Source organism: Loxodonta africana, chromosome 21 (assembly GCF_030014295.1).
Source record: "Loxodonta africana isolate mLoxAfr1 chromosome 21, mLoxAfr1.hap2, whole genome shotgun sequence".
In the NCBI taxonomy this organism is placed as follows: domain Eukaryota; kingdom Metazoa; phylum Chordata; class Mammalia; order Proboscidea; family Elephantidae; genus Loxodonta; species Loxodonta africana.
The window spans coordinates 52147831-52175281 of NC_087362.1; positions in this window are offsets into that span (position 1 = coordinate 52147831).

The window sequence follows — 27451 nt, forward strand, 5'->3', positions numbered from 1 at the left end:
TTTAATCACTGTGCTACCAGAGCTCCTTGGCATGTAGTAGTTGCTCAGTAAATACTGGTTAGTGACTCCTGAAGGTACAAACTGTAACACACACCTTACACAGAGTTCCAGGGTATGTTTTGCCTCTCATTAGGTATCTGCTTTTTATACGTTTGGGGGAAATGTGGCCCTTTTCAAAGGTGAAGAGGAAGTGTGGAGTCGGAGGCAGTATTTCCTCCTTCCTGGAAACGCACCCTTGGGGACAGGCTAACCCCTCCTCAGGTATATGGCCCTACACCCTGGAGATGTCACCTCCTGGGCTTTGTGGACAAAATGGGAATTCCATTCCTACCTCCCTGATTATAGGATGTTTCCGGGGAACACTGCCAGAGGGGGCAAGCCCATCAGCAAGCCTGGAATTCTCTGTGTCATGCACATGCTGATGTGGGAAGAGCTAAGGGCACAAATGTGTATGAAAGTTCAAATGCAGCCTGGGCTTTTGGGTACATTGCTTAACCTCTCCGGGCCTCAGATTCCTCACTTTTAAAATACTCATGCATAAGTAGATATTTTATGTAGACACTTATAAAAACAATGTTTCTCAAAGTGTGTTGCTCAGAGAACTAATTCTTCCAAATGCCGGTTTGACCAGATAAAGGCCCCACAGTGAAATAATGTTGAGAAACACTGCACACTATATGCTCCTTGAGCTCATCAAGATTCAACAAGTATTTATTGGGCACCAGGTCAGGTGTGTCAGGTACTGGATATACCAGTGAACAAAACAGAAACTTCTACCCTCGTGGAGGTTGTATGTTACAGGCGGGAATGGCGGGGGGTGGCAATAAACAAAAAAAACACATAATGGTGGCATACACTGTGAAGAAAAATACAGCAGGAAATGGGATTGGAGAGCGCGGGGGTGTGGGAAGAAGGAGGTTTCTTTCATCATTTCTATAGAATCCCAGAGAAGGTTCTGATTGGTCTGCAAGGTTCATATGCCTACCCTTAGACTAACTGGTATTGAAGAAACTATGTGGACTCTGTGACTGGACAGGGCCCAGTCACGTGCCCAGTTCTATGGATCAGGAGAGAGTTTGCTTCCGGAAGGAGAAGAAAGACAAACCTTACAGTGAAGACAAAATCAATCTCTCCCACAGGCCACTAGACACATCCTGGAAAATCACAAATACTTCAATGAATTAAGAATTCTAAGAAATCCTATCGTGACTTAATGTACTTACCTTTGCTTAATCCAGTAGTTTCCCAATGCATTTGCCCACATATTTTTCTTTGAGTATTGCCTATTAGCACTGCACAGGACCCTTCTATAAACACCTTGCTCTAAATTTACACGATTTTTTTTTTATCATTGCTTCATCTATAGTTAGTAAAAAATAGCCTCATTATTTGTAAATCTAGAGTTTGGGCAAATTCTTAAATTTTTTAAAAGATTTTCTAGACTTGAAGAATTTCACCCTCCACACACTTTTTTTTTTTTTTTTCCTTTAATGAAAAGTACATAGTGGCATAATTAAGTATCTTTCCTCAAATGTAATGAGGCATTTGGAGGAATTCGCTACCAAGGTAGAGTGGCCTCCGTGATTTTGCAAAGGATCTGCAAAAGACAACTGCCCGTCTCAGACGCTGCAATACACTGATGTAATGCACAAAGAAACCTTCCAAGCCACCAACTGTCCCAGTCAAATTAGTCTGCTTTAACGAGAAACTTTCATTATGTTTTATAGAAATGTTTGCAAAATCACAGCCCTGTAAAATGCCATGTCGTATTCCTTGAGACTTTCGGAAATGTCAGGAAGTGAGCTATACCAGCAGGGTCCTTAAGGCTTCAATAAAAGCCTCTCATGCAGATGGGAGCAGATATTTACAATTGCTGGTGAGCCACAGGTCACAAACCATAAAGCAACTGGTTGAACAATGGAAGCAGAAGACCCCAAACTATTCACAGCAGCTGTCAGTGTTCATGGGCAGAGTCCAGGACTGACCTCATTACTAAGTCATGGTTTCAACCTAGCAAGTCATTTCACCCTCTGGGGAACCTGGATTCCCTCTCAGTGGATGTTGGGACAACAGAAATGAACTCCTGAGGTTTAGGATAAAAGGTCAGTGAATTTGAGGACTAAGGGACTACCTAGCATTCTTATCCTTCAGCCAAGATTTTTTTTTTTTAATGGCTTCTCGTTTTCTTTCATTTTAAAATTTAATGCATGATCACTTAAAACATATTTTAAAAGTATAAAGCACACACACACACAAAAATCCTCAGCTCAGAAACAATCACTGCTAAACTTCTGGTGAAATGCTAACTCTTATGTGGTTCTTTTTCTTTTTATGTGAATATGCAAATGATGTGCACATTTATGTGTAGTGCGTACTGTGTGTTGATAAATAGTCTGTTCACTGATTTATCTCAGCTTTATGTTATAAATATTGCCTCCTATCATTACGTACATAGTCTTCATGTGCCTCAGTTTAATTGCTACATAATATTCCATCTATCAGATGCACTGCAATTTATCAATTGTTCTACTGTATTTGGAGATGTATATCATTCCACCATCCCCATGCTTTTGCCATTATAAATAAAGCTAATGAAAAACTTTGTGCATAGGATTTAAGAAAAAATAATATTTAGCCCCTCCAGGAATGTGGGAATTTTATAAGAAAACACATGGGCTAATCAATATTTCTTCAGGTCATTGTAGAAGAATGAAAACAGCAAGAAGACGATGTTTCCATAGCTATAGCCACTGTTGGTGAAATACGAGGATTTGGTTTAATGCTGAGGGAAAGGATTTTCTTTAAATTCTTGGAGGGAGAAAATTTCAAGGAGATCAAAACAGGAAATTACTCTCTTCCCACAGAAACACAGGAAAAACAAACAAAAGCATTAGGTGGAATCAGGACGTTAGCAACATGTTAGGAAAAAATGACAGCAGCAGGGGCCTTGGAGAAGGCAGTTGTTAGCATTCATTTCCTAATAGTCTTGAATGTCCCTGAAGAACATTCTAATAGTCTAGGAATCATCTAACTAAAGGGGGACTAGGGGTAATCAGGAGTCTCAGTGGTGCAAACTGTCAATGTGTTTGGCTGATAACAGAAAGGTTGGAAGTTTGAGCCAACCTAGAGATGCCTGGGAAGAAAGGCCTGGCCACCTACTTCCAAAAAAATCAGTCATTGAAAACCCTATGCAGCACAGGTCTACTCTGACACACATGGGGTCGCCATGAGTTGGAATCAACTCAACAGCAACTGCTTAATGGGTAATCAGTCCCCAGATGGGCTTCTTTCCACCTTTAATTTGTTTTCCCAAAGTTGCCAGTGATTGAGTACACACCCGACGTGATGGAGATTTCGTCATATTTTCACATCATATTAAAATCATCTGTATATGTGTATATGTATGTGCACATAACACATTCTCTTCTAAGCTAGATTTGTGCTCAATAAACTTCTAACTGAGCTTTAGTAAAACCAGAAGTCCAGGTCCCTTGTCTATCACACTCATGTAACAAGCGGGCTAATCCTACCATGGACATATGCTTGCTTCAAAGACCAAGGCGAGCAAAGCTGACAATCCTCAACAAGTGCACCAAGGAATCTCACAGGAAAGGTCACTCTGATAAGACCTCTGCATAGTAAACCATCGAGCTGATCCTTTATGCAGGCAGGACTTGTTCAATTAGCTATTCGGTTTTCTGGCATGCATTGTTGTTGTTGTTGTTAGCTGCCGTTGAGTCCGTTCCAACTCATGGCAACCCTATGCACAACAGAACGAAACACCGTCCGGTCCTGTGCCATCCTTAAAATCTTTTTTATGCTTGAGCCCATCGTTGCAACCACTGTGTCAATCCACTTCATTGAGGGTCTTCCTCTTTTCCGCTGATGCTGTATTTTGCCAAGCATGATGTTCTTCTCCAGGGACTGATCCCTCCTGACAACATGTCCAAAGTATATATGATGCAGTCTTGCCATACTTGCTTCTAAGGAGCATTCTGGTTGTACTTCTTCCAAGACAGATTTGTTCGTTCTTCTTGCAGTCCATGGTTTATTCAATATTCTTCGATAACACCACAATTCAAAGGCATCAGTTCTTCTTCGGTCTTCTTTATTCATTGTCCAGCTTTCACATGAATATGATGCGATTGAAAATACCATGGGTTGGGTCAGGCACACCTTAGTCTTCAAGGTGACATCTTTGCTCTTCAACACTTTAATTTAAAGAGGTCCTTTGCAGCAGATTTTCCCAATGCAACGCATCTTTTGATTTCTTGACTGCTGCTTCCATGGGTGTTGATTGTGGATCCAAGTAAAATGAAATCCTCGATAACTTCAATCTTTTCTCCATTCATCATGATGTTGCTCATTGGTCCAGTTGTGAGGATTTTTGTTTTTGTTATGTTGAGGTGCAATCCATACTGAAGGCCGTGGTCTTTAATCTTCATTAGTAAGCGATTCAAGTCCTCTTCCCTTTCAGCAAGCAAGGTTGTGTCATCTGCATAACGCAGGTTGTTAATGAGTCTTCCTCCAATCCTGATGCCCCGTTCTTCTTCATATAGTCCAGCTTCTCGGACTATTTGTTCAGCATACAGATTGAATAGGTATGGTGAAAGAAAACAACTCTGGCGCACACCTTTCCTGACTTTAAACCAATCAGTATCCCCTTGTTCTGTCTGAACAACTGCCTCTTGGTCTATATAAAGGTTCCTCAAGAGCACAATTAAGTGTTCTGAAATTCCCATTCTTTGCAGTGTTATCCATAATTTGTTATGATCCACACAGTCGAATGTCGTTGCATAGTCAGTAAAACACAGGTAAACATCCTTCTGGTATTCTCTCCTTTCAGCCAGGATCCACCTGACGTCAGCAATGATATCCCTGGTTCCACATCCTCTTCTGAAACCGGCCTGAATTGCTGGCAGTTCCATGTCAATATACTGCTGCAGCAGTTTTTGAATGACCTTCAGCAAAATTTTGCTTGTGTGTGATATTAATGATATTGTACTATAATTTCCACATTCACTTGGATCACCTTTCTTGGGAATGGGCATAAATATGGATCTCTTCCAGTCAGTTGGCCAGGAAGCTGTCTTCCATATTTCTTGGCATAGACGAATGAGCACCTCCAGCGCTGCATCCGTTTGTTGAAACATCTCAATTGATATTCCATCAATTCCTGGAGCCTTGTTTTTCGCCAATGCCTTCAGAGCAGCTTGGACTTCTTCCTTCAGTACCATCGGTTCCTGATCATATGCTACCTCTTGAAATGGTTGAACATCGACTAATTCTTTTTGGTATGATGACTCTGTTTATTCCTTCCACCTTCTTTTGATGCTACCTACATATTTAATATTTTCCCCATAGAATCCTTCACTATTACAACTCAAGGCTTGAATTTTTTCTTCAGTTCTTTCAGCTTGAGAAACACCAAGCATGTTCTTCCCTTTTGGTTTTCCATTTCCAGCTCTTTGCACATTTCATTATAATACTTTACTTTGTCTTCTCGAGCCGCCCTTTGAAATCTTCTGTTCAGGTCTTTTACTCCTTCAATTCTTCCTTTTGCTTTAGATGCTTGACATTCGAGAGCAAGTTTCAGAGTCTCCTCCGACATCCATCTTGGTCTTTTCTTTCTTTCCTGTCTTTTCAGTGACCTCTTCCTTTCTTCAGGTATGATGTCCTTGATGTCATTCCACAACCTGTCTGGTCTTCGGTCACCAGTGTTTAATGCGTCAAATCTGTTCTTCAGATGGTCTCTAAATTCAGGTGGGATATACTCAAGGTCATATCTTGGCTCTCATGGACTTGCTCTGATTTTCTTCAATTTCAGCTTGAACTTGCATATGAGCAATTGATGGTCTGTTCCAGAGTCAGCCCCTGGCCTTGTTCTGACTATGGTTATTGAGCTTTTCCATCATCTCTTTCCACAGATGTAGTCAAATTGATTTCTGTGTGTTCCATCTGGCAAGGTCCATGTGTATAGTCGCTGTTTATGTTGGTGAAAGAAGGTATTTGCAATGAAGAAATCTTTGGTTTTGCAAAATTCTATCATTCGATCTATGGCATTGTTTCTATGCATTATATCTTAGCAATTTGGTTTGATGCCCATGGAAGCAGCAGTCAAGTAATCAAACAATGCATTGCATCCAGCAAATCTGCTGCAAAGGTCTTTTTAAAGTGTTAAAAAGCAAAGATGTCACTTTGAGGACTAAGGTGTCCCTGAATCAAGCCATGGTATTTTCAATCACCTCATATGCATGTGAAAGCTGGACAATGAATAAGGAAGACCGAAGAAGAATTGACGCCTTTGGATTATGGTGTTAGTGAAGATTACTGAATATACTGTCGACTGTCCGAAGAATGAACATATCTGTCTTGGAAGAAGTACAGCCAGAATGCTCCTTAGAAGCCAGGATGGCAAGACTTCGTCTCACGTATTTCGGACGTGTTATCAGGAAGGACCTGGAGAAGAACATCACGCTTGGTAAAGTAGAGGGTCGGTGAAAAAGAGGAAGACAACCCTCAATGAGATGGATTGATACAGTGACTGCAACAAGGGGCTCAAATGTAGCAATGATTGTGAGGAGGACCAGGCAGCATTTTGTTATGTGGTGCACGGGGTCACTATGAGTAGGAACCGACTGGACAGCACTGTATTTTTCTATCTCTGCATCTTCAGTCAGTACCACACAGCTTCTCTGGTCATCCTGCATCATTCAGATGCTGTTTTCAAAGATTGTCGTTGTAGAAAATATGGCGCCAAATTTTCAGAGGTCACAATCACTTGCCAACCCTCCAGTTTCAGAGTGACATCAGTTAATTACCTGGGGGGAACAATTCCCAGATTTTTCTTTCTTCTGCAATGACCCCCTCTCCCACCTCAGAGAGAGTGATTTCGATGGGTGGCTGAACATTTTAGCGTGCACTACAGTCTAATTTTATTCCCTGTTGTTGGCGTAACATAAGCTCCATTTCCCTACACCGAGGGGAGAGACATCAGCGTGGCAACCCGGCCCATTTCCCATCGATCCCATCCTCTTCAAGGGGACAGAGTAGGGAGAGGGAATTGGCCTATGGAAACCTCTGGCTTGGTGCCCTCAAAAGTCAGGGTTTTCGTTTTCAGGCTCCGCCAGACACTGTGGCCAAGGCCAAGGGTGCTGCTTCAAATCTATCCATGTCAATTAAAGGACAGAGAGCTGGGAAATAAAATAATCAGTTTTGCAGGGTGAACTTAATCATTCCGTCAACACTTTATCTTTGCTCCGGATATACTTGTGCAGGGTATGTTTAATATGAGTCTCATGACATTATTTGCCAATGACGCTTCTGGTTAGAGATTGATAAAAGCTACTCTAGGAAAGTTATCAAGCTAAGAAAAGTGGCAAAAGTTATATAGATAAATAGATACATAGATAGACAGATCTATATGTTGTATATACATGTGTGTGTATTTATGTATATAAAAAAAATTTTTTTTTCACACACAAATATACATACAAAAGGAGCCCTGGTGGCACAAATAGTTAAGTGCTCCCCTGCTAATAGAAAGGTTAGCTGTTCAGACCCACCCAGGGGCTACATGGGAGACGGGCCTGGTGATCTGCTTCCCTAAAGATTACAGCCAAAAAAACCCTATGGGGCAGTTCTACTCTGGCATATGGGGTTGCCATAAGTTGAAATCAACTCGATGGCACCTCACAATAGCACAAGATACACAGACATACATTGTTGTTGTTAGTTGCCTTCGAGTCAGCTCTGACTCATGGCCACTCCATGCGTTCAGAGCAGAACTGCTCCATAGAGTTTTCAAGGCTGCAACCTTTCAGAAGTGGGCTGCCAGGCCTGTCTTCTGAGGATCTCTCTCTCTCTATATATACAAATGTGTTTGTCTCTGTGTGTATATATACAGAACTTCTTTATAGCCACAAAGATATTTTATTCACACCCTCTCCTTTAACAGTTACAATTTCAAACATTTCCTACCTTTCAGTGCAATGTCTTTGTCATTTACTGAGCAATCTTGGTCTGCCAGGAAGTGTATTTACCTATAAAGTATAAGGAGTCTTCATATCTGAAGGAGCCCTAGTGGCATAGTGGTTGCTGTGCTCAGCTGCTAAGTGAAAGATTGGCAGTTCCAACCCACCCAGGCTTCAAGGGAGAAAGATGTGGCAGCCTGCTTCTGTAAAGATTACAGCCTTGGAAACCCTATGGGGCAGTTCTACTCTGTACTATAGGGTCGCTGAGTCAGAATCAATTTGACAGCAGTTTTTTTTCTTCCTTATGCATTACCTGGTTTGATCCTTAATCTTTTGAAATAGACATAAATTCTAAAAGGTAATTGTACTCATTGTATTTCTTTTTTTATCCCACTCTATCGTAACCACTTGCTAGATTGTACCCCTTGAGAAGCAATGAATTCAGTGAAGGCAAGGACTGGTGTATCCTCACTACTACTCTCTAGCACCTACAGTGTGCAAGACACAGGAAACCCTGAACTCTCTTCCTCAGTGGCCAGCTCCTCTTTTGTTTGAGGATGTGCCTTCTAAAGCCATGAGTTCAGAGGGTCAGGCCCCAACGAGAGACCATGAGTCACGTTCAGATAAACCAGTCATGGAGATCTCAGCCAGTGGCTGGCTTAGGCAGAGGAGGTGGAGTCGGACATGTCCAGATTCAGCTCCCAGCTCTTACACTTCCAAGTCGTGTGCTTTATTATTATTTTTATTATTTTTTTTGGAAAGCATACACATATGTGCTTTCCAAAATTAAAAGAAAAATTAAAAACAAACAAAAAAAAGGTCAGCAGTTCAAATTCACCAAGGGTTCCTTGGAAATCCTATGGAGCAGTTCTACTCTGTCCTATAGGGTTGCTAGGAGTCAGAATTGACGCAACGACAACAGGTTTTTTTTTTTTTTTTTAAATATATGTGTGTGTGTATAAAACAAAACATTTGCCAATTAAACATGTTACAGGTGTACAATTTAGTGATATCAATTACATTAATCATGTGCAACCATCATCTATCATTGGCAACTTTCCCAATACAATACACAAAAATCCACTGCTTCTCAAACAATGGCTCCACCTTTCCCCCTCTCCTGAAACAATGCACCAAGCAGGATATCGATATTCAAATGGCCAACAAGCAATGAAAAATACTCAACGTCATTAGCCATCAGAAAGGTACAAATCAAAACCACAATAAGTTACTACTTCATTCCCACAGGGATGGCTAAGATCACAAAACAGAAAATAACCCATGTTGGCAAGAACATGGAGAAATTGGAACCCTTATCCATTGAAGGTGAGAATGCAAACTGGTACAACCCCTGTGGAAAACAGTTTACTGGTTTCTCAGGAAGTTAAGCATAGAACAACCATAACCCAGACCCATATGACCCAGAAATTCAACTCCTACACTTATACTCCCGGGACCTGAAAGCAGTGATACAAACAGACACATGTACACCAATATTCATTGCAGCACTGTTCACAAAATTGTATGATTTTTGGTCAAATTATTTTAACTCACCAAAAACTGGGTTATTTATTTACCTTATGGGATAATGCAGATATTACAGTTCACTAATTTACTCAAAATACTGAATGTTGGAGTCCATGAAAGGGGGAGGGTGCTTGAAGAAATAACAGCTGAAATTTTTCCAAATTTGATGAATACTATAGACAAAAAGCTTAACAAATCTCAAGCAGAAGAAGAACAAAAATCAAATTATTTAAAACCTGTGATAAACAGGAAATCTTAAAGCAGCCAGAGAGGAAAATAAGACGGTGCATATAGAGAAACAAAGACAACATTAGAAGCAGTGCAAACCAGAAGATCGTGGCTCAGGGTGGTTAAATTCCTTAGCAGGAAAGGCAAATCAGGAATTCCATACCCAGTGAACACAGCTTTCAGAAATGAAGGCAAAATAAAGATATTTTTAGGCAGACAAAATCTGAAATAATTCAACAGTGAATCCACGCATCATGAAGTGTTGAAGAAATTCCTCCAGTAGAAGCAACGTGATACTGAATAGAAATTGGAATCTACAGAAAGGAATGGAAGAGCCCTGGAAATGTGAATATTAGGGAAAATATAAAGGGTGTTTCCTCTTATCACTTAAATTTCTTTAAAAGATACTTGATTTTTAAAGAAAAGAAATTTACTAAGAAGTTTATAAATATATACAAGTAAAATGTATGTCATTTTGTGGAGAAATGGAAGAATACTGTTATAAGGCAAAAATAACTACTATAAACCTTAAAGCAAACATTAAAAAGAATATAAACGCGGTATGGCCAGTAAGTCAACAAAGGAGAAGACTTGAATCTTAGGAGAAAAAGTCTAAATTAATCCAATAACACACCATGCTGTCATTATTTCAATGCCTTCTCAGATGTGTTGTCTCCGTTTCTGCTCTAGAGAATTTACAGCTCCTTGTGGTGGTTTTTGTGGTGGTTAACGCTATGTTGTCAACTTGGCCAGGCTATGATTCCCAGTGGTTTGGAAGGCACTATGTAATCACCTTCCATTTTATGATCTGATGTGAGTGGCCAATCAGTTGGAAGAGAAGTTTCCTTGGGGATGTGGCCTGTATCCATGATATAAATGGATGTTCTGGCAAAGCTCTCTCTCTTGATCCTGCATTTATCTCATCATCACTGTCTGACCTCTTGAGATGTTAGAAGGCCTTCAGCCTGCTGCCTGACCTGCAGATTTTGGGTTCATCAGTCCCTGCAACCATGTGAGTCAGGAGAAGTCTCCAGCCTGTGCCTGACCCGTGGATTTGGGACTTGCTGGCCTCCACAATTGAGTGAGCCATTTCCTTGAAATAATTCTCTCTGTATATTTATATATATGCTTCACTGGTTTTGCTCCTCTAGAGAACCCACCTAAGACACCCCTATTCATTGTTCCAGGATCAGCTCAACTCACATCTCCTCCAGGAAGTCTCCTATGATGCTATGTTGTTGTTGTTGTTGTTAGGTGTCATCGAGTCGTCTCCGACTTATAGTGACCCTATGCACAACAGAATGAAACACTGCCTGGTCCTGCGCCATCCTTATAATCGTTGTTATGCTTGAGCCCATTGTTGCAGCCACTGTGTCAATCCACCTCGTTGAGGGTCTTCCTCTTTTCTGCTGACCCTGCACTCTGCCAAGCATGATGTCCTTCTCCAGGGACTCATCACTCCTGACAACATGTCCAAAGTATGTAAGAGGCAGTCTCGCCATCCTTGCCTCTAAGCAGCATTCTGGTCACACTTCTTCCAAGACAGATTTGTTCATTCTTTTGGCAGGCCATGGTATATTCAGTATTCTTCACCAACACCACAATTCAAAGGCGTCAACTCTTCTTCGGTCTTCCTTATTCATTGTCCAGCTTTCACATGCATATGATGTGATTGAAAATACCGTGGCTTGGGTCAGGTGCACCTTAGTCTTCAGGGTGACATCTTTGCTCTTCAACACTTTGAAGAGGTCCTTTGCAGCAGATTTTCCCAATGCAATGTGTCTTTTGATTTCTTGACTGCTGCTTCCATGGCTGTTGATTGTGGATCCAAGTAAAATGAAATCCTTGAAAACTTCAATCTTTTCTCTGTTTATCATGATGTTGCTCACTGGTCCAGTTGTAAGGATTATTTTCTTTATGTTGAGGTGTAATCCATACTGAAGGCTGTGGTCTTTGATAGTCATTAGTAAGTGCTTCAGGTCCTCTTCCCTTTCAGCAAGCAAGGTTGTGTCATCTGCATAGCGCAGGTTGTTAGTGAGTCTTCCTCCAATCCTGATGCCCCGTTCTTCTTCATATAGTCCAGCTTCTGGGATTATTTGCTCAGCATACAGATTAAATAGATATGGTGAAAGAATACAACCCTGATGCACACCTTTCCTGACTCTAAACCAATCAGTATCCCCTTGTTCTGTCCAAGCAACTGCCTCTTGATCTATGTAAAGGTTCCTCATGAGCACAATTAAGTGTTCTGGAATTCCCATTCTTCACAGTGTTATCCATAATGATGCTATACTCAATCATAATTTTAGGAAAATAATTATGGTCTTATTATTGCTTGTGTCCATAACTGACTCCACACTGGACTTATGTTTTCAGGACCAGCATCATGCCTTTTTCATCTGTCTTCAGCAAACAGTATAATTATGTAACACAGTAGGTCTTTAGTACAAATTTATTGAATGAATGAAGAGTCTATGCTCAAAGATTTATTAACTCTTATTTCCCTTTGGGTCTTTTCATCCAAAGCATATTTACCTTGCTGAAACCTTATGACTTCCTTGATTCTAAGACAATCAGCTGAGAGACTAACAGTCCAGGTTAAAGTTTACTTATCTTTATTATTCCTGAGATCATTAAGCCCAAATATTTCAAAAGGAAAGCAATAAGACTAGCTTCAAGGAGAGTTCTTGGGAAAGGCCCAAAGAATGGCAACTGAAAGACAGAAGCATGCACAGAAGATGGATACCTAACAAGAAAAAAGAGGGGGCAGGAAGAACATTTGGATGATATGCCACCCGAAATAAAACCTACAGAGAGAAAAGACGAAGACCAAAACGGGGTTGCATGGAGGAGAGACTCAGCATAGAGGGTATGCTGGTAGAATGAGTACAGTAGACAGTGTCAAGAAATTTATCTGCAAAACTAAGTAAAGGATAAAAAATGGTGAACCTTCTGTGCCATAGAAACAAAATTCAACTTTAGCCTGAAACCAATAGAGAATCAATGAATTGAGAGAATCATTGAAGTGTTTTAAGTAACTGAATGTCATATTCAGGTAGCACTAAAAAAAAAAAAAATCAGAGGATGGTATGGAGAATGGATTGGAGAGAGTAAGATTCCAAAGAAAAAGACAATTAGCTGTAATGGGACTCATCTTCTTTTTCTAGAGAATAATATAAAAACAAAAGATGGTTCCCAACGCTAACAATCTGTGATTTTCTAACTATGATGTCTCTTCATTGACACCTTCTGAGGGATCTCAGGTACAGTCCTTCTCAATGCCTCTAAATTTCATCATCTTTAAAATGAGAGATTTGGGCCAGGCAATCTCTGAGGTATCCTTTCACACAAACAGTCCACGGTCCTCAGACCATTTTCTTTCACTCAAGTAATAACAATGGTGTCAGAGCATGTAAAACAATGTCAAATAATTTCACAATTAAAGAAAAAAAATACAGGAGTATTGCACTCAGATGTCTACTCATTTCCAGTGATTAAAAACTAATTACACCACAAGTTTTTAAAAAGTCTCTCCAAACTTGATGGTGTAGCAAAAATTATTTAATTGAAACTAAAAATAAACGTGTAATCCTCTTCCCGCTTCTCTTGTACCATGGTGTGATATCCCCAGTGAATCCCTCCCCATTTCAGCAAGTGAGAAAACATGCAATAGCCCTTCCGTTATTGATTCTTTATTAGAATCATGTGTCTTGTTTGAACCGCAGACTCTGCAGGAGATAGGCTCCTGGTGGTGCCCACTGGGTAATTAAGCCCGGGATTATGAAAGTTGGAATTGGTTGCTCCTGTCCTAGAGCCCCTGGAAGACCACTGCAGCTGACCCAGTGCTATGGTTACTATATTTTCCCAACATAAATGGTACACATCATTTGCCAGTTGGACAGAATATATAAATTGGAACTTTCCAGGCACAGAGGTCAAAAGTTCAGGCTCGGGATCAGCTTCCTAGGTTTGAATCCAGCTCCACCTCTTATAGGAATATGACCTTGGGAGAAATCACAGATCCCTTTAAAACTCAGTCCATTACTCTGAAATATAATAATAACAATGATAATACCTATATCATTTGGTGATTATAAAATGAGAGATTTACCTCCGTATTTAATACTACATCTTGCCTCCTTCTCCACTCTGATGCCCTTCATCCTGTTGACTTTTCCTTTTATTCTGTTTATCACCTTCAAGGGGTCCCAACGGTTAAGGACTTGGCTGCTAACTGAAAGGTTGCCAGTTCAAGTCTACTCAGAGGCACCTCAGATGAAAGGATTGACAATACACATCCAAAAAATCAGCCATTGATAACCCTATGGAGCATAGTTCTACCGTGACATACATGGGATTGCCGTAAGTCAGAATCGATACAGAGCAACTGGTTTTCTTTTTTGGTTTGGTATCACCTTCTAATCTACTATACAATGCTGTTATTTTTTATGTTTAAATTTGTTTAATTTCTCCCCTATCATGAAGAATATGAGCTCCATGAAGGTAAGGACCTTTGCTTTACCTAATGATTTATCCCAAATGCTCAGAACATTTTCTGGTACATAGTAGGCACTCAATAAATGCTTGTTGAATAAATGAATAAATGGTGAATTTGAAATTGGCTATTAACATCTAATAAACGTTAGATTAAATTATTGTCATTGATATTAACATCTGCATTGTCATCATCAAATCCCATGGACTTTGGTATTTTTGTGGTTATCAAGAACTGCTTTATTGGCCCTTGTTTTATTCTTCCCACCACTGGTAACATCTAAGGTTACATTAATAAGCTATGATAAAGTCAGATTTTGGGCTAGTTTTCACTGGACACAGGCTGGTTGACTGCCTGCTGCGCCAGGAACTCTGTCACATGCTGGGGAAACAAAGAAAAGGAAATCTAAATCCCAGCGTTGGAAGCATGGTAGTGATCATTATTTTGCAATTAATGAACTGCATCTGAGGTCTCTAATGAATTTATCCCTTACGTAATTATATCACCTATGAGCCTCACAGATAAATGGCCTTTTTCTTGCTTCTTCAACCACCCCCAGTTCAGGAACTTCAAAGAGATACAGAATGACACCCAAGGATTGGAAAGCAGGAATCACCTGGGGTACTGCTTGAATAGGGAACAGCACAGCCCCAGAAATTTGGACTCTGTAGGTATGAGATGAGGCCCAGAAATCTCCATTGTAACAAGCCTTATAGGCCATTCTATCCCAGGAGGATTGCAGACCACATGCTGAGAAACACTTATCTAGAGGGTGTATTTTAACAGGGTGTATTTAATAAGCAGTTATAAGAGCATGTGATGGCTTCAGGATCCCATTTATAGTGTTAGGATTCATGAACAGTGTTGGCCAAGGCACAGCAAGACAGGAATATTACTGCCAATGGGTGCCATGGCTAAGGAAATGACTGAGATTTAAAAAAAAAAAAAAAAGAATATTAATCTTTATACTGTTTGAACATGTCTTTTAGCTTCACATTTGACTCTACAAATGTCAGGGACTCTAGAATCTCAACGTTGTTATCCGAGATTTAAAAACTAAGAGAGAAGATTTCAAATGATCCTTGTGATCACTAAATGAGATAAAGAAAGTACCAAAAGGGGCCAGGAAGGCAGTGCTCATGGGCAGAGAAGGGATGCAGAGTGTATTAAGGAAGAACATGACTCTCGCGTAGGGAACTAAGCAGAGGACCCTCAACCAGACGCCCTAGATTTGGAGTCTCAGATGTCCCTCTACAAAATGAAATCTGCTATTAACATACTGTATGGTCTTGGGAATGTCTATCTGTAATCCTTAGGGAGACTTAGAGTCTTGGTGTCTCCTTCTTCACAGGTGAGTAGACCGCAGAGCTGTGTCTGTCTTATGTGATTATGTTATTAGTTGTCTTGGAGTCAGTGCCGACTCACAGAAACCTTATGTATAACAGAAAGAAACATTGCCTGGTGCTGCACCATCTTCATGATCGTTGGTATGTTTGAGTCTATGGCTGTGGCTATTTATGTGATCACAGGGCTCAGTTAACCTGTGAAGAAACAGTGTGTCTAAAATTTCTCCCTGTGACACACTGAATGGAGACAACTCCAGGTGTTCAGATAAAGTTCAAACGTTTCATTTTCTGAAAAGCTCTGTCAAACTCTCCACAGTCATCCAGAATCAGAGCTTTCTCACAGCTGCAAGGTGGTTTCATTTTACTGTCTCTTACTCTTTACTCCTCCTCTCCCACTCACTGTAGGCCATCTTCAAAGTCTTCTTGTGATAACTTCCCTTGTACATAACTTTAAGTACTTAGTGAGATGAATACCTTCCAGGACCATGCCACCCTTCCTCATTAGAAAAAGAGAAAGAGTTTATGTAATCTGTGGTGAAAACAGGAAACCCTAGTGGCGTAGTGGTTAAATGCTATGGCTGCTAACCAAAAGGTCGGCAGTTCAAATCCACCAGCTGCTCCTTGGAAACTCTATGGGGCGGTTCTACTCTGTTTTATAGGGTCGCTATGAGTTGGAATCGACTCACCGGCACTGGGTGGGTAGTGAAAACAGCCTTCAGCCGGACTTAAGTGTGGTAATTGTGTAAGCAAACTGTCCCTTTTCCAGGATTTACCCTGTGCCATTCACTGTGGTTGGCAATTCTTATTAATTTCTCACAATGATTCTGTGACATTGGTGTTTCCAGCAGAGGCAGGTTTATGAAGGGGATATAGTGAAATTGGTATGAAGAATACTGAGCTCTCACTTCTCTGAGTTGAGCTCAGGACCAGTATTTCTTTGCCCTACTGAACTTTGGGTCAGGACTTGGAATAGCTGTTTCATTTCCTCCACTTCCTGATTGGTGAAAGAGCTACTGGTAATAACTGGCATTCTCTTTCATCTCAGAATAGTTTGCCTTCCCTCTCCCCAATTTTATATGTAAACCAAACCAAAATTTTGCTGTCGAGTTGATTCTGACTCATAGTGACCCTATAGGACAGAGTAGACCAGCCCCATAGAGTTTCCAAGGAGCAGTTGGTGGATTCGAACTGCCAAAATTTGGTTAGCTGCGTGGCTCTTAACTACTGCGCCACATAAAACTGAAGTAGTTGTTTGTTCAATGGATGCTGGCCAATGGAAAGCTCATAGAATAATAGGGATTCAGGCCTTGTCCTTGAGATCAAGGTGTCAGGAATACCTAGTTTAATCTTAAAGTGGTTCAGTACATGGGGGTCAGTGCTTGTACTATATACTACAAGGTTTCATGAATTCATTATGCCATAATAAGAAGATAAACTCACTGAGGACAAGACCCCCAAATCATGAATGAAGGCTACACTGTCAGGCTTACCTCTCTTACTTCTCCCAGGAATGATTCAACTTCTTGGCATAAAGTAAGGATGGCTATGTGTTGAAAAACAGGCAAAATCAGAGAAATTTCATGCAAACCTTCCATTAGGAGGAAGAATTTTGTACTTTAGAAAAATGCATTCCTTTGAGCCTGGGTTAAGATGCCACATGGCCTGGTTTTATGTTGCCTATGGATTCCACGAAGCCAATATGTATGTCTGAGATTCTATGAGCCGAAAGGCAGATCCATTCCAGAATGAAAAAATGTGTTTAATTATTGGTGTTGATGCTTTTTAATAATTGCCAGAAATATTAAGGCTGGGAAAAAAAGGGAAGAAATCCCCCAAGGTGATAAATCATTAAATGATCCTAAATAACATATTTAATATGCAACAGATTTTTGCTTAGGATAAATCTGGATCTTATCATAAATGAGAGTCATTTTACTTCTTAATGACTCTGGGGCATAGGCTACTGTGGAGAAGTAGAGCAACACGGAAACCTGGCTGCTAGGACTGTCATATGTCTTTGATGAATGGAGGGCTCGTGGGAAAATTTCCATTAATACTCAAGAGGCCAAATGCCATCAATCATAGCTGTCCCTTGGAGGAAACACATATAAAAATTTCCAGGTAAGAATATTTGACTTTGGTAAAACAAAAATAAAATAATAGGATAATTTGCTGGAGTGGCAGTAGACAGGAATTCTGAGTCACTTCTCTCCCTGATGGACACACACAAATCCAACAGCATCAAGTCAACTTCATTCTTAATCAAGATTAATAAAGCTGTTAGGAATGCAGGGGTCGGCTCAGTCAAAGGAAAGCTTCTTGAGGTAATGGTTGATTGAGAAGTAAAAATGGTATTGATAAGAAAATGTAATCTTTTATTTATGAAACACTCTCTCTCCTTAGGATTCATGTTGCACTGAATTTGCAGATTTTCTTTAAGATTCAAAATGGAAAATACATCAGAAACCTCTTTGTAAAAAAAAAAAAAACTCTATACAAATAGGAGGTAGTTTTGTGTTTGTAGTAGTAGGACTTATATGAGAACAAAGGACTCATGTAAAGTCATACAAAAGTAAACTGCATACCCAAGAACAGAATTCAAGTTTTGTAATATTTGGTCTACTAAACTAAAACAAAAATCTGTGTTTTTTGTCTATGATTCTCAAAGCTGTACAAGAGGTGGAAAATTTGGAACTCATGACAGTCTGTGCAGAACACTGAGATATATTATCATAGTTATGGCCTCAAATAAACTAAGAATAGTCCCAGCAGAAAACACAACTGTGCATAGTGTCTACGATATATTAAGCACATGCTTTATAGAAAAAAGACCTGCCAAAGTAAGCTTAGTTAAGTTTTTGAATCTTGGAATTAATATTTCTTTCCTTAATGTGCATTTAGTTGGATATTTTATAGTAGCCCATATGACAATGGGTTAGAGAATATTTAAACAGAGACATCTTGAGTGGCTATATAGTCAAAAATTCACTTAAAGGTCAAAAGACATGTCATGTGTCCACACCGTCATTGTTAGGTGCTATCAAGTTGGCTCCAAGTTATACTGACCCTATGTACAACAGAATGAAACACGACCCAGCCCTGCACCAGCCTCATAATCCTTGCTATGCTTGACCCATAGTTGCAGCCACTGTGTCAATTCATCTGGTTGAGGGTCTTCCTCTTTTTCACTGACTCTGTATTTTATCAAGCATGACATCCTTCTCCAGGGACTGATCCCTCCTGATAACATGTCCTAAGTATGTGATACGAAGTCTCGCCATTCTTGAGTCTAAGGAACATTTGGCTGTACTTCTGAGACAGATTTGTTCGTTCTCCTGGCAGTCCATGATATATTCAATATTCCTCGCCCACACCGTTAATCAAAGGCATCAATTCCTCTTCTGTCTTCCTTATTCATTGTCCGGCTTTCCCATGAATGTGAAGTGATTGAAAACACTATGGCTTGGGACAGGAGCACCTTAGTCCTCAAAGTGACATCTTTGCTTTTTAACACTTTAAAGAAGTCTTTTGCAGCAGATCTACCCAATGCAATACGTCATTTGACTTCTTGACTGCTGCTTCCATGGGCATTGACCGTGGATACAAATGAAATTCTTGACAGCTTCAATACTTGCCCCATTTATCATGATGTTGCTTATTGGTCCAGTTGTGAGGATTTTTGTTTTATTTATGGTAAGGTGCAACCCATACTGAAGGCTGCAGTCTTTGCTCTTCATTAGTAAGTGCTTTAAGTCCTCTTCACTTTCAGCAAGGAACTTTGTGTCATCTGCATATGGCAGGTTGTTATACTTAATGAACCTTCCTCCAATCCAGATGCTGCATTCTTCTTCATGTATTCCAGCTTCTCAGATTATTTGCTCAGCGTAGGGACTGAATAAGTATGGTGAAAGTATACGACTTTGATTCATACTTACCCTGATTTTAAATCACACAGTATACCTTGTTATGTTTTAACGACTGCCTCTTGGTCTATGTACAAGTTCAACATAAGCACAATTAGGTGTTCTGGAATTTCCATTCTTTGCAATGTTATCCATAATTTGTTATGACCCACACAGTCAAAAGCCTTTGCATAGTCAATAAAACACAAGTAAACATCCTTCTGGTATTCTCTGCTTTCATCCAAGATCCATTTGACATCAGCAATGATATCTCTTGTTCCATATCCTCTTCTAAATTCAGCTTGAATTTCTGGCATTTCCCTGTTTGTGTACTGCTGCAACCACTTTTGAGTGATCTTCAGCAAAATTTTACTTATGTGTGATATTAATGACATTGTTCTATAATTTCTGCATTCTGTTGGATCACCTTTCTTTGAAATGGACACAAATACAGAGTTCTTCCAGTTGGTTGGCCAGGTAGCTGTCTTCCAAATTTCTTGGCACAGAAGAGTAAGTGCTTTCAGCATTTCATCCATTTGTTCAAATATCTCAGTTGGTATTCTGTCAACTCCTGGAGCCTTGTTTTTTGACAATGCCTTCAGTCCAGCTTGGACTTCTTCCTTCAATACCATTGGCTCTTGATCATGTGCTACCTCCTGAAAGGGCTGAATTCAGCCAATACTCTTTGGTACAGTGACTCTGTGTATTTCTTCCATCTTTTTTTGATGCTTCCTGCTTTGCAGCTCAAAGCTTGAACTTTTTGTTCAGCTCTTTCAGCTTGAGAGATGTCAAGCATGTTCTTCCTTTTGGATTTTCTAAGTCTAGGTCTTTGCACATTTCATTTTCATATTTTACTTTGTCTTCTTGAGCCACCCTTTGAAATCTTCTTTCAGCTTTTTATTCATTTCTTCCATTCACTTTAGCTACTCTACATTAAAGAACAAGTTTCAGAGTCTCTTCTGACATTCATTTGGTCTTTTCTTTCTTTCCCGTCTTTTTAATGACCTCTCGCTTACTTCATGTATGATGTCTTCGTGTCAGCCCACAACTCATCTAGTCTTCAGTCATTAGTATTCAATGTGTCAAATCTCTTCTTGAGATGGTCTCCAAATTCAGGGATATATTCAAGGTCACATTTTGATTCTCATGGAATTGTTTTATATTTTCTTCAGCTTCAACTTGAACTTGTATATAAGCAATTGATGATGGTCTGTTCCACAGTCGGCCCTTGGCCTTGTTCTGACTGATGATATCAAACTTCTTCATTGTCTTTTTTCACAGATGTAGTCAATTTGATTCCTGTGTATTCCATTCACCCAGGTCAAATATACAGTCTTAGTTTATGCTCTTGAAAAAAAGTATTTGTAGTGAATAAGTCGTTGTTCTTGAAAATTTCTATCATTTGATCTCTGGTGTTGTTTCTATCACCAAGACAATATTTTCCAACTACCAATCCTCCTACGTTTCTAACTTTCATGGTCTAATCACCAGTAATTATCAATGCGTGTTGATTGCATAGTTGATCAATTTCAGAGTTCAGAGTTTGGTAAAAATCTTCAGTTTCTTCATCTTTGGCATTAGTGGTTGGTGGGTAAATTTGAACAATAATCGTATTAACTGATCTTCCGTGTAGATATGTAGATATTATCCTATCACCGACAGTATTGTGCTTCAAGATAGACCTTGAAATGTCCTTTTTGACCATGAATGTCATGCCATTCCTCTTCATTTTGTCATCCTTGCATACTGGACTATATGATTGTCTGATAAACATGGGCAGCCAATACCTGTCCACCTTAGCTCACTAATACCTGGGATATCGCTCATTATGTGTTCTATTTCATTTTGAGGTCTTCCAGTTTTCTTAGATTCATTCTTCATAATTCCACATTCTGATTATTAATGGATGTTTGCAGCAGTTTCTTACTTTGAGTCATGCCACATCAGCAAATGAAGGTCCTGAAAGCTTGACTCCATCCATGTTATTAAGGTTGACTGTACTTGGGGGAGGTTGCTCTTCCCCCGTTGCATTTTGAGTGCCTTCCAACCTGAGGGGCTCATCTTCCTACACTATATCAGACAATGTTCTGGTTTTATTTGTAAGGTTTTCACTGGCCAAATTTTTCAGAAATAGATCACCAGGTCTTTCTCCTTAGTCGGTCTCAGTTTTGAAGCTCCTGAAATATGTCTACCATGGGTGACTCTCCTGGTATTTGAAATACCAGTGGCATAGCTTCCAGCATTACAGCAACACAAAAGCCACTACAGTATGACAAACTGAGAGATGAGTGGTGACATTTGTCCATAAATATGTCCAATGCAAGATACAGTGAAACCTGTGAGAGTGGGAACTCGATGGTGCTGCCTTGTTTTTCCAGGTACCCTTTTACAGGGTACAGTCTTACCACTTATCTATTGCTCATTTTAGTGGCAAATATTTGTTTTCCCTCTCTGACAGATTTCTGCCTTACACAGATTCTGGCTTTCACAGGTTTTACTGTATGTTTTCAACCTGGACCTAATCTGAAAATTGGAGCTGTCACTGGAACAATACTACAGAGATCAGGGAATCCTGAGTTCTCATATGTGTAAAGTAAATCCTCAAAATTGAAAGAAAAAACAACAATTATTCCCCAGGATGACTGGATGGAGCAGGCACCTACAGATATATTGGAGAAAAGCAAAGTTTCCTTAGCAATGTGATAACAAAGAGGTGTTTTAAATGAGCACTTAAACAGGGTTTAAAAATAAGGACTGATTGCAGACGTCAGTAACTGCAGCACCGATCAACATGGGCTAGGGTCCATCTGGAATACACAGAAGGGAATTCTCAGAACATAGATGACCTGAGGAGATAAATCTTCAGTTTTAAGCAATTCCAGGGTGAAAAGGGATTAGAAATTAAAATGAGAAACCTCCCGAGGTGCCATCTGTATTGTAGGTAATTACGATTCTTCGATTAACGGTGTATTAAATCGTATCTGGTACTCATTCCACAGCATGGTTCAATCATTCTGAACCAATCCTGTAGTCTTTATAAAGTCTTAAATTAAAGGATTCCTCCAGAGACTATAATACACAAGGAGTTGGGCTAAATGGACCTTAATTGACCACCCAAGTCAAGCTTCGAATGTGCAGACCAAACTAAACCCACTAAGCACCACTGCTAACAAAATGTTTGGCAGTTCTTACCTAAGTGTGTAAATAATAACACAGTATTTGCCAATAGATAACAGAGTCCCTGGGTGATGTAAATGGTTAAGCCCTTAACTAATAACCAAAAGGTTGATGGTTCAAACTCACTGAGAGGCACCTCAGAAGAAAGGCCTTGCAATCAGCTCCCAAAAGGTCACAGCCATGAAAACCCTGCGGAGAGCAGTTCTACTCTAGAACACATGGAGCCGCCAGTGGCTGCAATCGACTTTACGGCAACCAGTTTTTGTTTTGTTTTGTTTTGTTTTTGCTGGTGGTGGGGGGATTTTTTTTTTTTTTTTTTGCCAGAAATAAGCAGCAGCAAATACAAATGTTTAAAGAAAAAAAATATGGACGAGCAACAAGAAAAACAAGTCCATTTTTTTTTTTTCAGTAAATTTCGAGAGGAAAAAAAGTCAGTATTATTCTAAATTAGCTCTCCGCATCACAGGGTCTGGGTGTTACATGACAAGATCATTTGGAGACAACTTTCCAGACCTTCAAAACATCTTTCTTGAATTCTTATCCTCATGCTGTTAAGCTACAGATTTCTCTCTCCCCCTGTCTACCGCTCCAACACCCTGCACTCCATTTCCACTCCTTCACCTTCCACATCGTCTTTAAATGGGTGCCCTGGTGGAGTAGCAGTTGAATGCTCAGCTGCTAACCAGAAGGTCGGTGGTCTGAACCCTCCAGCTCTGCTTGGGAGAAAGATGTGGCAGTCTGATTCCACAAATATTACTGCCTTGGAAACCCTATGGGGCAGTTCTACTCTGTCTTTAGGGCCACTTATGAGTTGGAATCGACTTGGCAGCAACAGATTTGGTTTTGGTTACCGCCTTTAAGAGGAGCTCTGGCAGCTAAAACGGTTAACTACTACACTGCCACCTGAAACAATGCCGGTTCAAACCCAAGCAGCGGATTCATGGAAGGAAGACCCAGCGATCTGTTTCTGTAAAGATTATAGCCAAGAAAACTGTGGGGCAGTTCTACTCTATCAGATGGGGTTACTATGAGGAGAAATTGACTCCATGGCACCTAACAACACAGCAATATCCCCTTTAAAAGGAGCCCTGGTGGCGCAATGGTTAAGCACTCGGCTGCTAAGTGAAAGGTCGGTTGTTCTAACACACCAGCTGCTCCATGGGAGAACAAAAAGGCCTGGTGATCTGCTCTCATAAAGTTTACAGCCTAGGAAACCATACGGGGCAGCTCTACTATGTCACATAGCATTGCTGTGAGTTGACTCAACGGCACCCAACAACAGCATCGCCTTTAAGATAGTCCATGGGTGGTGCAAAGGCTTGTGTTCAACTACTAACCTAAAGGTTGGAGGTTCAAACCCAGCCAGTGGCACTGTGCAAGAAAGCCCTGGTGATCTCCTTTCCCAAAGACAGAGCCAAAAAAAAAACTCAATGGAGAAGTTCTACTCTGACACACATGGGGTCAACAATGAGTTGGAATTGACTCCACAGCAATGGGTTTATGGCCTTTAAATCTAAGTCCAAAATTCAAATACTTGAATAGAGATTTCGTTTGTAGCCGTGGCAAACGGGGAGCGGTTACTTTGTACCTTGTTTTAATGAGGAGGGCAGACAGGGAGAGAGAGGAGAGGGTCTGCCATTTTAAAGTGTGCTGGGGCTGACTACAAAGGCTCCACCGGTGACCTTCTGTGGCTGGCTAACAGTGATATCTGGGGCCGATTTTGGTGCCGTAATTCCATCCCAGGCTCTGCAGGAGGCTGCAGTGGAAGCCTCCTGCTCAGTGCTAACACCACTATTTGGCCTCAGAAAAAGTCTCCCAGCCAAGTTTAAACTCCCCGAGATTAGGAGTGTATAATTTAAGCACTAATACAAGCTAAGAGGCTGAGCAACAATACTATCGCTCCCATAATGGAAAGATCATTATTTTTAGGTTTGTACAGAAAGCAGAGCTGGCAGCTGTGAGGGAAAGTGTACCCTTTGAAAAGAATTTGCCATTGTTATATTTAAGCTGTTGGGATATAGCTTTTGACTCAGAGGCAAATGTCATATGCTCAGAATTAGCCCCACCAACAGCCACGGGCTTAATGATTTTGAAAGAAGCAATAGACAAACAAAGAAAGGTGAAGGGCCAGGGCTGAGAAGTGTTTTATGACCATTATTTCTTTTGCCTGTTAAAGAATTTGTAACCATTCTCAGGTCTGATGGGAGAATGATAACACTATATTTCCCCCCTCATAAGTGCTTACTTGTCTTTCTTTAAGCAGGATAACAGATAGGTTAAGTACTTGGTCAAACAGACTTAGTTTCAAACACCAGATCTGCAACTTACTAGCTGGGTGAACATGGATATGTTACTAACCTCTCTCAGTTTCCAGTTATTTGCCCAATAGATGCAAAAAGGTGAAGAGAAGAACATCTGTCGCAGAGTGATGACATGTGATGTTTCATCCATCCTACACGTGTGTATTGGCAGCTATCTGTGCCTGCCATGTGTTAGGTACTGAGTGTAAGAAGGAATAAGACAAACACAAGTTCCCTACTCTGTTAGAACCTCATAAGCTAGTGAGTCAGATGAGATAGTGCACGTGTGGAGGTGGGTACAGTGCCAGGTAAAGAGTAGGTATTTAGTTAAGTCATGTAAGCTCTCCGAGTTTGTTTCCTCACCTGTAAAATGGCAGTGGTAATAACGCTAGCCTTCTTGAGTTGGGGTGAGGATGAAATGAGGTAACATGCATTCTCGGTGTGCAGGAGACGCTTGTGACTCAGAAGCCCCTCGGACTGAAACACTGACAGACTAATAACGGCAGGAGAGGGCTAAAAGCCCTCTTCCCATTCTGACAGGAAGAATGTCTGCCATGTTGGATCCCAGATATCTGGAGTACTGGCTACTTTGGAAGCATGATGCTTTGCCATCCTGCACTAATGGATGCCAATGGGAGGGAGGGGGCTGCTGCTACATATGAGTGCCAAACTAAATAGAGGAAGAGGAGGAGAAAAATAGCATCTACAGGGAAGCCGCTAAGGGCCAGGCACTGGGCTATGTGATCCCAAACATCATCTCATTTGCTACTTCCAACAGTCCTGAGAAGATGTTATTGTGCTCCATTTTAAAGATGAGTAAATTAAGACTTCCGACAGCCCATTGCTGCCAAGTCAAGTCCAACTTACAGTGACCCTAAAGGACAGAGGTGAACTTTCTCATAGGGTGTCCAAGGCTATAAATCTTTACAGAAGCAGACTGCCACATCTTTCCCCCGCAGAGCAGCTGGTGGATTCAAACTGGTTACTTTTTTTTTTTTTTATTAGCAGCTGAGTGCCTAACCACTACATCACCAGGGCTCCTTAAACTAAGACTTAGAGAATCTAATTTACTTGAGCAAGATCATACAGTCCATACAAGACAATGCAATATTTGTATCGCAGGCCTTATTGACTCTAATATTCTTCTTACCATACCACGGTACTTCTCACTATTCATCTATACATCACAGCTTTCCTTGAGAGGAAAAACTCCAGGAAGGTGGAAGCAATTTGATAAATTAATTCAAAATGTCATCCAAGTACAATGCACTATTATTGTTAAAGATCCAAAAGATACACAAGACAAACATAAGAATTTAGCCAGGCAGAGTCATTCGCTGGGGAAAGTGAACCCCGTGTTCCAGCCCCTGCATTCAAGTTATTTTCTCTGTTGATTTTTGCCTGATCCCTTTATAGGACATAGTCTACCACATACAGTAGACTTCTAAAGGGCATGAGTATATACCCTGACTTTGAGTAGGGACCAGGATGTGGTCTTGAAATTGTTACTGTGGTTAATGGGCATATTAAAATGGCCACATCACCTAGAACATTTCATAGATTGCAATATCATTGGGTCAACTGGTAGACATTATAAGGAAATATGGATTCAGGGAGAGACTCAAGGTAACTAATATATGGTCAAGGGTCAGGGTCCTGAAAGAGAAGGCTCAATTGTCCTTTCAGAGGTCAACTCACAAAATTCATGAGACTGGTCAATTGAAGCAGGTTCCTTTATTGACAAGATTTATCCCATTTCAAGGCAGAATAGATGTGCTTAGAAACGCAGTCAAAGCTTGGCAGCACCTAAAAGAATCCTGTAGCCTGGTCAGTGGTCTATTAAATCTGATGAAGGAGTATGTTAAAAGAAGGATGTTTTGCATCCAGGAAGAATAAGGGAGGAACAATACTCTCTCAGTGTTTATCCTGTGTTGTCAAGGGAAAGGGAGACAAGTGTAACAGATACCCATATCGTAGACACTATTCAAATTCAACCATGTGTAAAAAAAAAAAATTATACATCCAACTAACAGACCACAACTACGACAGCCTCCACCAGACTGAGTGCAACACAACTAGATGGTGTCCAGCTACCACCACCGACTGGTCTGACAGGGATCACAACAGAAGTTCCCAGAGGGAGCTGGAGGAAAATGTGAACAAAATTCTAACTCACAGAAAAAGATTAAACTTACTGGTCTGAGGGAGACTGGAGAAACCCCAAGAGTATGGCCTCTGGACAGCTTTTTCAACTGAGTACTGAAGTCACCCCTGAGGTTCACCCTTCAGCCAAAGAATAGACAGGCCCATAAAACAAAATGAGACTAAATGGGCACACCAGCCCAGGAGCAAGGACTGGAAGGCAGGAGGAGACAGGAAAGCTGATAATGGAGAGCCCAAGCTCAAGAAGAGGAGAGTGTTGGCAACCACTGTCACAAAACAGCATGTGTATTAAAAGTTTAATGAGAAACTAGTTTGCTCTGTAAACCTTCATCTAAAGTGC